Source organism: Acromyrmex echinatior, chromosome 16 (genome assembly GCF_024713525.1).
Source record: "Acromyrmex echinatior isolate Ae372 chromosome 16, ASM2471352v2, whole genome shotgun sequence".
Classification (NCBI taxonomy): Eukaryota; Metazoa; Arthropoda; class Insecta; order Hymenoptera; family Formicidae; genus Acromyrmex; species Acromyrmex echinatior.
The window spans coordinates 3331048-3345461 of record NC_141867.1 but is presented as its reverse complement, the minus strand read 5'-3'; the positions used below and the strand labels follow the sequence as shown (position 1 = coordinate 3345461).

The 14414-nt window shown below is 29.0% G+C and overlaps 1 long non-coding RNA gene across 1 annotated transcript; it reads left to right on the top strand.

Annotated features, from left to right (window-relative positions):
• The first annotated feature begins 448 nt into the window (after positions 1-448).
• On the top strand, positions 449-9853 carry LOC147907060 (uncharacterized). The gene is made up of 2 exons (XR_015547701.1): positions 449-3876; positions 4217-9853. It is a non-coding gene; the product is annotated as an uncharacterized LOC147907060 (long non-coding RNA).
• Positions 9854-14414: the final 4561 nt, after the last annotated feature.

The window sequence follows — 14414 nt, the reverse complement described above, 5'->3', positions numbered from 1 at the left end:
TGCCCTCAGAACAAGTGGACGTAAATTACACAACTATATCCATTTTTTCCGGTACTCCTGATAGAAATACATCGCCGAAATCGTTGAAATCTTTATTAATTTGATAGATTTATTTCAGAGATGTTAGCGATTTCAATTTATTTCCATCAGAAGCACCTGATTTATTTTTATAAGGAGCATACACAAATTTATTATAAATTAATATATAAAAATTTACAAATACTTTTTAAAGATGTCAAAATATATGTAAAAATCGTTTGATAATTTTAATATACTTGTAAAAGTGATAAAAATTAATTCAGAATATGAATAACCCAACGTGTGTATAGTATAGTAATAAGTGCACACAAAACTAAGATATGTACTAAGGGTTAAATAAAGTTATTTAAAGTATATATTTGAAATAAAAAATATAAGAATTATTTAGTATTTATTATTTTAAATAACTACACTTCTGACTAATTTCTTAATTATTTTGCATTATAAATAAGTTTCCAGAATCTAATTTCTATTTTTTATTTTAAATAAGTCGTATCAGTTCTTTAGTGATTTTTAGGATTCTATATTTTAAATTAGTTTAGAAACTTAGTTTATCGTTTTTATTTTAAATAAGTCGTAATAGTTATTATATCGAGCCATAATCGGTATTATATGTAAGTTTAAAAAATTGTTGAAACACAGAATAATTTGCAGTAGTGTCATAAATTAATTTTTTAGCTGAAAAATTAAATAATGATTAACAAGATATTTAATACTTTTAACCAAAGCAGTATTGAGCGCAAATTGTTTTGCAATACACATTAAGAAAATTTGCAGATATCTTTATAAAGTATATATAGAATATTATCAATCTTTGTTTAAGTATAAATAATTTAAAAGTAATGAAAATTGAGACATAATGTATCGTTAGAATATCAAAAATACCTCACACACATGCACGAATAATTATCAATTACAATTGTAAAAAGAACCGCGAAAATAATATAAGATTAAACTAGTGCCAGATATGCCACAAAGCAAAGTGCAAAATGTACGTTGATACCCATTTGTAAAAATCATGTAAAATATGAATAAATGAATAAACCGTGAATATTTTTCATACACAATAGTAAGATAGCTAAACGACGAGGAGTGGGGGAGCATGCCGCTCGGCGTAGTTGACATACGTCATCACTTCAACATTCGCTCGGTGACCTCGGAGCGAGATACACGTCGTATGAAACGTTCCGCGTGTCGCATTAATCCGAAAATTATATATCTAACGCGAATTGATACGAATGCTCATAATTTGCGAATCGTGAACGCGCGATTGCCATTTGTATGTAATTATATTATCACACGCTCGAAATAGGCGTCGAAATATATTTAGAAATTACGAATTATCACGTTTAAACCGGTACTTTTACTTTTACTTAATGATCACATCGATGGCTTTAATACCATTCTCTATTTTCGGATCGAAAGCATACGGGGCAAACATTTAGATTTATTAAATTACCGGATTACGATTTAAAAGTACGATTTAAACGAACAGCTAAAATGCGTCAATCTTTTGTTAAAAATTGCGCGGATTTCGTGTAAAAATAAGTTATTATAAACTAATTGCTTATTGTAACACAATTTTAAATATCGAAGATATAGATAAGTGTGCGTAACGAATCCAAGAAATAAAGCAAAGATCGTGTGCAATAAAACCTATTTATCGAAGAATCTTAAAAACGTAACGATTAAATTATTTTACTGATTTTGTAATATGCGTTAATATTTCGACAGTTAGATGATCGGCGCGCAACCTTGGGAATTGTTTTGATGAGGAAGGGCGGGCGAGCGGCGCGACACGTATATGCGAAGTTATCATACGCAGCATTCCATTACCGAAGCTCGTACAAGCAGGTCGCGTACCGCTCTTCTTTACATTTCTTTTTCAAACGTAATCGCGACAAATGCTAGGTAATATGAAACATTATACTTTATGAATACTCACAGATTACTAGCACGTATTTCAATTAACATTCATAAAAGAATCGAGATGGAAAAATAAAATTTATTACTATTTCGGAATAAATACGGACAACAATTATTTTTGTTAATTGTAACATTTTTGTCTCGCTTGAGTACAACTCGATTATTCTTCGAACGGTATCACACGATCATAAAAAAGCTACGTTAACACCCTCATGCAAATAACGCGATTCCTACTTTAACAATTAATATAATTTGCGTAATTAACAATTTAATTAATTTTGCATGAATTACATTTTTCGTGATATGATAAAAAATTGAATGTAACTTAAAACTGTTTGTCGATAGTAAAAGAAATATTCTTTTTTTTTTTAATAATCTCTAGCTTATTCCAGTGACTCCAATTATATCTTAGAAACATCGTAATAAGAGATTCAACCCTTTTAATAAACTGAATTTATTCCGCAATGGTGACAAATTGACGCGTAATTGATATTCATTTCTAAAATTCAACCGATAATTGTGTAGAAATATAGATAATAGCTGTATATTAAATTTTTCAGATGATATTATCCCTCTCACGGGTACACCTTGACGTGGTGAGAGGGCTCAGTACCCAGAGGATATTTACACGAAAAGAACGGTTTTTCTCAAGTTTCTAAAAATTTTCGGATATCTAGATAAATTTTTAGATATTGAGTGAAATCATTCTCTTCGTGTAAAAATCCAACGGGGAAGCTAACGTACCCTCGTCCGCCGATTAAATTGAAAGTGAACGAACCGCAGCCGGTTCGTCGCGTCGCGCGTTTGCTTCGGGAGTGCCGTCAAAGTTATCGGACTAATGGACTTTTAACAAAACCCATTCGAATGGCATTCTAGTTCGACGATGGAATTACATCTTCGACGTTTCGACAGGAAAGCGGAACTCTCATTGGGACGTTGCTTAAGTGGTCACGGTCACTGCAATGCTCTCACGCCAAGTGCCCGGGCACGAGGTGATGCCGGCCGCGTAATGTCACACGCTTCGTCATGGTGTTGTGTTCGCGCGGTTAGCAACTACGTGTTGCTGTCGGCTGATTGAGGAACACGCTCTGTCTGCCGACAAACGGTTCGGCCCTTAGCGGTAAGAAACAATCGATTGGCTCGGATTCGTCTCTGGGCGTGTATTCTGTTATCCGGATTATGCAGTTGTTATGAGCACATAACGATTGCATAACGAGTTACAGAATTCCGTCCTGGTGGGCCGCTCAAAAAGGAGTTGTACAACTCTGGTCAGGGCGCTCATTTCTCTGCGTTTATCTATCAGCATCTAAATGATTCACGCGTTTAATATGACTCAGTCAGAGCCTAGCTCTAGTAGTCTTGTAAAAGGCTAGCTCGTGACGAGGGGTTGGAACCCATTTCTTGAATTGTCTAGATTGTTAGACAATCGGCGATGGTACCAACTTTACTCTTATTAGAGGAGCTTGTCACGTCTACCAGTCTCTTGGCATCGCTCGTGGTACAGCACCACTTGTGTCCCACTAGAACTAGCAGTTAGGGCGTATGACTGAGTCAATGTTAAATGTGATGTAAGGCGTAAACCAGAGGTGACGGACTCGATACGATCGATTTCGTCTTCTTTCGTGTGGGGCTTAACCCTTGTTTGGCGTTTACCGTGTGTTTTGCGAGTACTCGTCGACTTGTGGTGTTAATTCCACCGATCGAAATAGCAATCCTGTCATGGGTTTTGTAAACGTGGAGTGCCGCAGTGTCGCGCGAAAGACTTTATAAATGAATAGTCCGCGCGCGTTTATAGTGTATTATTCGCGAGTGTTTTTTACGCGAGTGTCCTGTGCGAGAGGATGTCAACCCGATTCTGAGAGGAGGAAGAGGTCTAGGAGAGGCATCGGGCACCGGCGGAGCAACCTTGCGGTAAATATCATTTTTTATTTATGTAAAATCAGTTTAAAATCAATCTTTCTTCTATTTATTCTGGAGTCGTTCTATTTTAAAAATGATAATTAGAAAAAGGATTATTTTGAAATCATTTTGAAATTTCATATGTACGAATTTTTAAGATCTGTTTTAAAAAACTGTTTTATAATTATTTTATAAACATAATCTAACTCAATGATGAATTGAAAAATTCGATGCTTATAAAAATTATACATTTTGAAAATTATATGATTATTTTAAAAGAACTTTGCGTTTTTTTTTAAATTGTGTTCTTTATAGTTTGTTATAATTTATATTTTATATTTTTATGTTACAGAATCATCGTAGCGACGTTGCAGATTTAACTCCGCTGTTGCGCGTCGGGTCGGTGAGTGACGAATTAATATTTTTATTGAGGTAACGGATGTGTGATAATTTTATTAATGTATTATATATATATATATATATAAATGCATATCTATAAATGCATATATGCATTAATTTAACGAAAATATACGGATAAATATATAGCATACATCCGTTGTCTTAAAATGGATAAGTTAGAACAGATTAGGATAAACTTAATCCTGGATACCTTCTTATTATTGAATATATTGTGCATGCACTGTTTTATAATGTCACGTTACACACACCCAGTTTGAGTTATTTCTACACTGAAAGAAAAGATTGGCTGCTGCAGCAAATTAGATGATAAAATATGGCACAGTATTTTTTAATTGGCTACAACAGCCAATTTTTGATTGCTGCAACCAATTTTTGTGCAATGTCGCAATGTCAGTATAGGATTTCGATTAATTAATGCAACCAAAAATTGGCTGCTGTAGCCGATTAAGAATGCTATGCTGTTTTTATCATTTAATTTGCTGTAGCTACCAATCTTTTCTTTCAATATAATTATTCCTATATGTTGCCACTGCTCTTACACAACATCTCGTTAATTTAATTATAAGAATAAAGTAAAACTATTTATCTCAGGAAGATTATTTCATTTAGCTCAAATTTTATTTATTAATTTTAAATTTATACGTTAATGTAAACGCTTTGATACGAAGTAACTCAAGCTCGGTTTTACTAAGTAATTCAAGCTCAAAAATATAATAAAAAATAGGTTGTTTCTATGTCATGTTTTATGCAATATTAAATTACTCGGGGAAAAAATATTTTATATATAATTATGTAAAATTATATAAAATTACATATAATTTTATATATTTGTATATACATGGACATATTTTATACATAATTATATATAAATATATACAATTATATACAATTATATATAAAATATGTTCATTTATATAATGAAATGAAAAATAATAAAAGTTCACATGAGACTAATGTCCATTTATATAAAATGTCCAATTATATAAAATTATACATATTTTTATATAATTTTATATAATTATATATAAAATACTCTTTCCTAGGAATACATCTTGACATACTTGGAAATAAAAATAAAAAAGAATAAAATATTCGTTTTTAAAATATATGAAATACATAAAATAAAAACACATAAAGTTTATATAAAATAATAGATTGAATGAAATTGTTATCTATAAATATTATAACATGGAAAAGCGTTTGTTACTGTGTAACAAACAAATATTATTTTATTAATTTTCCTATCTACTCTATTCCCAAATATTCATTCAGGATTAAGTTTTATACAAGTTGGTGCAGAAAAGCAGTATCTACATACACATGTATGTATAATGTGTACTATTTTTTTTTAATTCCTTCTATTGTTTTATACTTATTTTGTTGCATTGTTACTAATGAAATAACAACGAAAATTCTGATGTAACGCATATAATATTGATCTCGCTTTTATATAAGAGATATTTTATGGTTATTAATTATTATTGTTTATTTCAATGCACTGACTGTAGCCTGATCTTTTATCATTTATCCATATGTAGTAACTGGATTTTATACCAGTTAAAGTAGTAACATGATGTAAGATCCAAAATACATTTTATATCAAGAAATAGAAGAATTTTATCCCATAATTATTTTAAAATCGCGTTTAAGATTTTGCATATTTAAAATATTTAATTTTTTTGATATAATAAGTCATACAAAAAATTATTCTAATAGTGTACAATATACAATAAGGATATATTTATTGACGTGAGGGAAAATTATCCCTTTCGGATCTTACATCGTTCATCTGAATTTTTCATCTCCGCATGCTTTGAGATGAGATTCAGCAACGAATCGTTCGAATCGTTAAAAATACGTACATGGACCTTGAATTTTATTGAATAGTAATCGATTTAGTAATTTTCTGTCATTTACTTTTACATTAAAGTTTTGTTGATTACATTATAAAGCTTATATTAAGAAATTTAATGTAATTTCATAATATTGGAGACTCTTAAAATCAAAATGTTGTTGACGTGAAGATTTTTTAATTTAAATTTATTTTTAATCGAGTAATTATATTCTAAATTTTTTAATAAATGCGAATAAAAAATAATCGCGACATTTATTCGTATATTAAAGGAATTATTATTATTATTATTACTGATAAATATCCATATTAATATTTAGTTCATTTCATTAATAAGATTGCCCCTTCGCGACGCGTTCGTGTTTCGCGCATCGAAAGCGTAAAATCTTTACGCTTATTGCCGGCGATGTTAGCCGGCAGCAAAAAGGAGTATTTCTCCTTGTTCGATTTCTGGAATATGAAACCAGAATATTGGCCAGGAACAACGAAAGGTGAGATCAAACTGGCCAGAAGAAAGAAGAGGATCTGTATATAAGGTAGGTTGGTGTGTAACACCAATCTAAATTTTTAAAAGGTAAATTGGAATATATTCGGGAGGGTAACTTACTCGCAAATTGCGAGTTCTTATATTTTTTGAATTATGGCTTATTTAAAACATAAAAAAACAACAAACAACAGAGCTAATGAGAGTCAGCACAGATAATCAAGCGCAAGGTTTTTGTAGATTTTTTTTAATCTACACAATTTGCGCTTGATTGTCTGCGCTGACTCTCATTAGTCCTTTATATTTGTTAATTTTTTTTGTATTTTAGATTGATTGAAAGCCTATTTTAATTATTACTCTTTATTACTTATTTATTATTAGTACATTGAAAATAAGGATTTGCTGTTACATCAAATTAGATGGTAAAATATAGTGTAGCATTTTGAATTGATTGCAGCAGCCAATTTTAGTATTAATCTATCGAAATCCTATACTGACATTGCGAACCAAAAATTTGCTGCTGCAACTAAAAATTGGCTGCTATAGCCAATTAAAAATGCTCTCCCATATTTTACCATCTAATTTGCTGCAGCAGCCAATTTTCTTTTTATCAGTGTATGATCGCCATTAATATAATCGCGATTCATCCCACTGAATTTATCAGCGATAGAACATTATTAGACATTGATTATATTCAGAGAAGAAAGTAACTTTGCAATCGTCGTAAAATTCTTTAACATGATTGAGGTTTAGACATTTAAAATCCATAAACAACCAAAGCAAGAAACATATTAAAGAATCGTATTAAAGAATTTTACAACAATTGAAAAGCTACTTTCTCTGATAAAATTCTCTGCAGTCATTAACGTATTATATTCGCGGTTATTGCTCATTTATGAATTAATATAGGTAAACACTGGTGGAAATAAGTATATCCGAATAGGCAAATAAATAAAAATACGGATAGGTAGGATAATAAGTATGAATAGGTAGGAATGGTGTAGGTAGGACGATAAGTATAGACAGGCAGAAATAAACACATCATATGTACGTACTTGATAATTGGAAAGGAGGAATTAAAAATTGAATAAAATTTTTAATTATAATTTTAAGTTTTATTTAATTAGGGAAGATTGAAGTCAAAAAGTAGCAAGGGTAAGTCGTAACACTTATATAAAAAAAACCTTAATAACAAAATATGCAAGTGTAAGGAAGAGACAGAAGTTTAATAAATATATTATAAACTTCTATCTCTTCCTTACGCTTTTGTATTTTGTTTATTACGTTTATATAAGTATTATAACTTACCCGTGTTACTTTTGATCCCATCAGAGCATCCTATTCCAATTATCAAATAAAAATAAAAATAAAATAAATTAATTTCAAATTTTATTGATTTTTCAGCTACCTGAAATTAAATCCTTTTTTGTAAAATACTGTACGCGTCCAAATTATGTAATGCGTTATATTGTATATTATATATTGTATATTGTAATTAATTGTATTGTAAATAAATGTATGTACTTATAATTTTAAGTATGTATTGTAAAATTTATTGTAAACTATGTCCAGATAAATGTTATCGTATATACTTACTTTTGTAATTTGCCAACGATTACTAATAAGTTATTCGTTTACTATATAATATATATTAAATATATACATATATCCGTATTGAATATGAATTTAATACAGATAGCATTTATTTTGTCGTAGTGAACCAAATTGTTGCATAATTTAAATGTAAATTATACGAAATCGGCGAAACATATAATAACAAAAATAGTTTATTAATTGAATAAGTTTAATAAATATTCAATTAAAAAAATTTTTTTTTATTGGATTTTATCTTGAATTAAGAAGTCATTAATAATTTTAAGTAACTTCTAATTAAAATTTTTATGTTAATATAATCGTCAATTTTTTTTCCGACTTATTAATGTACAAATTTATTAAAGAAGTCATGAAGATTGGAGCTTTAACTGAGCCAAATATTAATCAAATATTAAATATTAACTTTTTGCTTACTTTTTGACATTTACATTTTTAATATAATATTATAGAAGTACAAGTATATTTTAGTGATAAATTTATTATATGCAAAGACCTTATCGCTATCCTTCGCGTCAATATATGTCAATAACTGCGTGTTTTGTACCGATGGAAAGTTGAAATTATTTTCATCATGGAGAGTTACTCCTCGTCGCTTTTGGCGAAGTCTATTCGCGAAGTCCATTCGCGAAGTCTAATTTGATGTCTCTTCGGAGATTCTTATACAGGATCAGAATTAATCAGAGTTTTTCTCGTCTACAGTTACTGGAAGTGATAATTTTATTAATCAGTCAATGATAATTGCTATATATTTTAAAGCCAAGTTGCGAAATTATAATTTAATGTATACTTTAGCATACAATTTTTGTCACTTTTTTCGTTTTATTAAATGTTCTCAAACTAATAATGTTAATATTGTCTTAATAACAAATGTAATGATTATATATGACTAATATAAATATATAATAATTATTTATTTACATCCAAATTATTAAGTAAATTATTAAGTAAATTTAATTTTTATACAAACAATTTGCTTATTTCTCGATGATTGCTCTAACAAAAATGTGGTTACGAATGTGTATATTTAATTTTCTAACTGTTATTTTTAAAATCATTTTAGGTATTGGACATCCCGCCATTCCAGAAAATTATTTACCATTAATTTTTATGTATATTTTTTATGTAAAATACATGCAGGTATTATGAGATTATATTTAACAAATTTTAATATTTGTCGACTTAGATCATTTTTACCAAAGTATTTCATATTCTTTCAATAATGTATCGTGATTGTATGAATTCGATCAAAAATGTGTGGGTAGAAAAAATTCGAGATAAGTCGAATGGGTACCCTCATATTAGCGGGATATTAATAATTAAAATTTTTGAAGAATACTGAAAAGTAAGAAATTTTAAATTTTTATATAATAAATTTTTCAGTACATATATATATATATATAAATGTTCCTTAAAATCCCGTTATTATCGGGTTCGGCTTATCTCGAACAGTTGGTACCCGAGAAACTTTTGTACCCATACATATGAAAAATTACAATAACGCATGTATTTTATTATTAAATATATTCCTTTGTAACCACCAATCCATAAGGAAATTATTCTATTCATTTATTTTTAATAAGAAATGATTTTTAGTGTGGCAGAACATACTTTCTCGCAAATTTTAATATTATATTGATGATGTGATAATAATGGTAATTGTAATTGACATGCTATCAAAATTATTAATTACTACCGTAAGTGGTCTGGAAGATTCGCACTCTCCTTTAACAAGATCATTGGTGTTTAACGAATTGCTTAACTTTTCTTTGCGATTGGATCTTGTAAATTTGTAGAATCGAAATATGTAATAAATTGAGTTCGCTCTCCACTATGAAGATTAATCTTTTTTGTATCGGATACTAACGCACATACTATAAGGCACAATATCTTGGTATGTAATCAAAGGATTGAGATTATCTTGAACGCGATAAGAGTACCGTCGTAAATATATTAATGACTTTTAATCGTTATATTAATAAGTTGTCGCAAATTAATTATTAATAGTAAATATGATCTAATAGTTGTTAGTATGCTTTCGCGTATAAATATTTTATTAAACATTGGTTTAGAAAAATTTGTGTTATCGTATGTATTTTCGACGTTTTCGTATAATTCCGTATTACTAATTTGTTAATTATGCTCCTATATTATCATTTTTATTATATTTTGAACAGCATTTATAATTGTATATTGTATTGTAAATAATTATTATAATTGTGTTTGTGAATTGTATAAAAGATTACAATAAAGATAATATTAAAAAAGTTATTGCAATATAATTAGTAAAATACAATAAAATAATTAGACATAAAAATAAAAAAATTAATTAAAAATATACTTACCTGCAAAAACGAGCTACTAAATTTATTAGTGACCTGTTTTTTTTTACGGGTGAGTATATTTATAAAGAAAAGAGGACCGCCGATAAAATCGGCGGGGGTGGCGGAGGGCCTCTAGCTCGTTTTTGCTAAATTAAACCTTAATTTAACGATATATGATCGAAAAGTTTGAAGTATATTTAAAGATTCTACAATTGCTAATAATTACCGAGACTTTGGAACATACTAATGATTGTGTTTGGTAAAAACGAGCTAAAAATTTTCATTAAAAAATTTCATAATATTCCATTTTTACGCAGACACATATTATAAAACAAAATTCACTTAATTAACTTATTTGAATATTCAATTTCGTTTATTAAAATTCAACTTTTATTTACATAGTAGGAGATGCGAAATTAAAATTTTCGTTCAAGGATCCATTAATAAACACATTGTGTAATTAAAAGATTTGTTAAATAACAATTTTTATTACAAAACCAGAATTGAGATTTTCTTGAATTTTACGCGAATTTTGTGGTATAATATGCATGCATTTTGTTTACGAAATATTTTATACTATAAAGAAAATGCGTAAGCAAAAGTATTATAAAAATGTATAAGCAATTTATTTATTTTATATTAAAAAGATTTAATTCTATTCTTTGTGTTGTATTATATTACATCTAATTTCTTTGTATATTATAATTCTTTCCTTAAGTTTTATATTATGACATCAAATAAATATATTATACAAAAATATTAATTCGTATGTAATACATAAAAAAAAAAAACTAAATCCAGTAAACTTCAAGCTACACGTAACATGCGCGCGCATACCTCTTAGTTATAATTTACCATATAAGATTATAACTAAATAATGTAATATAATACGTATGTTCTACTACAATTATATTATTTGTTACATGTAATTTGATATTTGCTAAGAAAAAGAGGACCGCCATTGGCGGGGGTGGTGGGCCTCTACAGGTTGATTTGTTTTTTTATTAAATTTTCCTTACAACTTTAAATTAAATGTAGTTTACAATTGGAAGATTTTCAACTTCATTCAACGACTTGCAAATTGCAAATATATTTGATAAAAATACAGTAACCTTTTTAATATTATTAATAAGGATAGTATTAATATTTATCAGGATTTAAGAAAGAAGATTTTTTTATTTGAAGATCATTTTTATTTGAGGTATCAAAATTTGTAGTTTAATACGAAATAATTAACGAAATAGAATAAAATAATCAGAAATAAAAACAAATATATAAATAGCTAAATAGTCAAAAAGAGGCCACTATAATTTGTAATAGTCCATTTTTTTGTGATGATTATCCATAAAGAAAAGAATACATCCGATGAAGTCGTTGTCATATACTACATTTCAGTGCGCATAATATGATACCGTATAAGTTCTTTGAATACAACTATAATCAATAATTGTTTAAATAATTAAATATATTGAATACTCTCATTTTTTTAATAATAATTAAACAAAAGTGGAAATATTGATATCTGTATGAGTCATTGAAAAATGATAAAAATAAACAAAGTAACAAATTCGGATGATGAGATAAGATAGACAAGAGTCGCGTTTCTCGAGATTGAAAATCTCAGAAAATGTATCCGGAGTAACAGGAGCGCACGATAGCGAGGAGGTGGCGAGTTATCGGGTTTGCCGGTGCACTGAAAATCCCGAGAAATAAATCCGGAGTAACAGGAGCGCACGATAGCGAGGAGGTAAGGTGAAGAGGCGGTTCGTCGACGCCCCGAAAATCTCGAGAAATAAAGCCGGAGTAACAGGAGCGCACGATAGCGAGGAGGTAAGAGGAGGTAAGAGGATATCCAACAACCTCCTCACTTATCCTGTTTTGCTAATACTTCAGGGGATTTTTCTAAGATTTTCAGACTCCGAGAAGCGTGATTCTTGTCTATCTTATCATTCAAATTTATCAATTTTATCGACTTACAGCACTTTTATCATTTTTTTAACTTTACATTGATGCGTCAAATTACTTTCGTTTAATTATTAATTAGTAAGTAAAAGATAATTAATTATTTAGTTATTAACATAGTTTTTAATTAGATTTGTTCAAATAATTAATACACAATCAAAGTGAGGAAACGAATAGTTCAATATGAAAATCAAATATTGTTCGATTATTAATTATTACATAATTTAGGAAAAATATTAATTTATATAATAATATACATATATATACATATATTTATGTATGAAAAATTTTTCACTGAGTCATAAGGAATATACATACATATAATCAATCATTCAATTTTTTATTTGTATAACAATTTTGTATGTAGCGTTTTTTCACACATAGCTTTTCATATACCTTTTATATGTATATGGATAATTGTATACATAAAAAGTAAGACTATTTTAATATTTATATATATAAATATGGTTTGTTGGAATGTTGCAATGTTGTTTTAATATTGCTGGAATGTATAACTGTTGATATGTAGATATGTCACGTCCATTAAAATTCATGGATCATCGATGTAACAGTTTCCGTATGATTGCAGAAATTTTTTTTAACTTGTATAGCAAAGAAAATTTCTTTAAATCGGATTAACCTTTTCTCTGAGTGAAATAAGCATCGCGGTTGTCGCCGTTGATATAAATATTTCATGATGGTTGCCATTGAAATGAGTATTGCGGTCGCTGCCTTTAATATAATGTATGGTAGTTGCGAGGGAGTATAAACGCATTAACTGCAAGGAACCGAAATATATTTATATTTTGCAAACAAAACTGGTAAATTTCTTACACATAGTAATGTGTCAATAGTACATAAAATGTCACTAATCGTCAATAATTGTCTGTAATATATATATATATATATATATATGTATATACCACATAATTAATAAACAATAACCAAATAAATCGGATATTATCTTACGGATATTATTAAATAAATAATAAAAAACTTCAATTATACATCCGTAGAATGAAAATTGTTAAAAGTACGTATTCGAACGGAAAGATTAAGCTAGAGAGTCGAGTTTCTCCGTTTCTCGGCGTCAGAAACTTCGTATAAAGCAGCAGAATTATTAGAAGCGCAGAAAGTTATCAGAGGTATTCAGAACGACGGCGTCATCCCACTTTGTCGCCGTGTAACATCGCGGTCATTGGTCAATGGGCGGGAGCTTCTTGCCGCGAGGGGAACCTGCTAGCGCTCTTATTGGTTTACGCATGGAAGCTATCCATGTGTTTCTCTCTGCCGTGTATGTGAGGTGGAGCATAGTAAGTGGGGTTCCACTGCTACGGCTACTTGGCGACCTCCTCGCTCTACACATGCTTTTCTAATATCGCGCGATTTTCGAGCTTCTAACGAAACGCGCTCGTCAGTTCATGTTGTCACCTACTTCCTTTTCGTCCAATATACTTTTCTAGTTACTTTAGTTTGTTTTCTGATCATTATTGAGGTTCATTTCGATCTTCGTTCGTCGAAATAAAATCTTCTTACAACTAACTATGGCTTTTTAATAAATTTTTGGAAAATCTTAAATGACGCATATTCAATCGTTGCATTATATCTGTTGTCTCATTATATCTATATTTCAATATTATCATTAGATTTTACTTATATTTTTCAATAATTGTTGCGCACATTAGAACAACACATAAATCATCAACAACGAGATAACTGTTTTATTTTCTATAATGCATTTGTGTTTCAGAAATTTATTATTTCATTATTTCTGGTTACTTCTCTACCTTTTTAAAAAGGTAAAAAAAAGGCGTTAAGAAAAAACGTACTTCTTGAATAAAATCTAAGTCCAACTCAATTAATAGTAGTTTTAATTTTTCTTCAAGGAAGAGCTTTC